The sequence below is a fragment of the Penaeus monodon genome, chromosome 33, assembly GCF_015228065.2.
Source record: "Penaeus monodon isolate SGIC_2016 chromosome 33, NSTDA_Pmon_1, whole genome shotgun sequence".
Classification (NCBI taxonomy): Eukaryota; Metazoa; Arthropoda; class Malacostraca; order Decapoda; family Penaeidae; genus Penaeus; species Penaeus monodon.
Window position 1 is genome coordinate 17,802,372 of NC_051418.1, and position 1,456 is coordinate 17,803,827.

The following is a 1,456-nucleotide window of genomic DNA, read 5'->3' on the forward strand; positions in this document are numbered from 1 at the left end:
ATTCATTCAAGAACTGACGCAGCAGCCCTAATATTGCGGATCTTTTCTCATGGCGACCCACTGCCAAAGTAATGAATAGTGATAGTGAGCGTTTTAAGCACTGTAAAATAATGTAATATCTTGAGCATACATGGTAAAGTTGAATAAGAAACTTAACGAAGGACGTATCCCAGACGGAGATGCACCAGGCAGCGGTAGGCGGGCGACGAAATCCGTCTGCGTCGCCTTCTGAGGAAATGCAAAAAGACATCAGCAAACAAGACGAAAATGTCTCACGCCCTCCATCTGGCCGCTAAGAAGACACGCCTTCGGTGCTGTCATAATCTCCTTGACGTCAGCCACAAGGAAATCAATGTAAAGGACAGATCAGGCAACACGCCCCTGTTACTCTGCATCTCAAATAAGCCGGGGTCGTTCGAAACGGCTAAATTGCTCATTTCGGATGGCGCTAACGTCAATTCTTCGAACAAAGCAAATTAACCGCTCTACATACCTGCGGCTCGAACGTGGAAACCTGGAAGTTCTTCATCTTCTCCTGCTGCAGAAGGACATCGCGCTGAATTCGGAAGATTCAGAAAGGCACACACCCTCCACCTGGCGTCCAAGGCGGGCCACTGGAAATATCTGCCAAGCCTTCTGCTGGCCGGTGCGGACTGTGGCAGCTTGCAATGTCCGCGGTCTGACGCCCCTGCACATCGCCGCAAAAATGGGTTTCTCCGATGTTGCGGTAAAACATCTGCTTTTTCAGCGGAAGGTTGTCAACAGCCGACGCGCAGGGTAATAACTGCCCTGCACTTGCTCTTGTGCTTCAGGAAGAACAGTCCCGAGTGCGCCAGGGTTCTGTGTCGAGGGCGGGGCCAGTGCTGACTCGGAGAACAAGAAAGGAGAAACGCCGTTCCATGTGGCGCAATTTTCGCGCTTTGACGTAAAAAAGACTTTCCAGCACCAAGAGGTAATCTGTTCCTCCGAGACGCCAGTGGGAGCACAGCCTTGCACTACGCAGCGGACAGGCGGGAGTCGAAACACGTTGAACTCATCCTGCTGATGGCCGGGAGAGGAGTCTGGACGTGGTGCGACTGGTTAATGTGAGGAACGAAGCTGGGATGACGGCTCTTCATGTAGCCATCGCGCGAGGAGAGAGGGATAGCTGCAGGGGCGCTCTTAAAGGCCCGGGGCAGATGCCACGATATCCTGTGAATCCTTAGGCCTCCGATCAGCATGGCATCTCAGAGGGGACTGCAAGACATGTGATATCCTTACAGAAAAATGAGTAAAACACATTAAGATGTGCAGATATAAATAATTGTTTTTGTAACATTACTGAATTCCATAAAATATTTCAGTGTTTCAGTTTGATGAGTAGTTTTGATAAAAACTGAATATTAAATCCGTCATTTCATATATCCATGGTACACATATATATGTTTAAAAATCTACCACCATATATCCATCACTG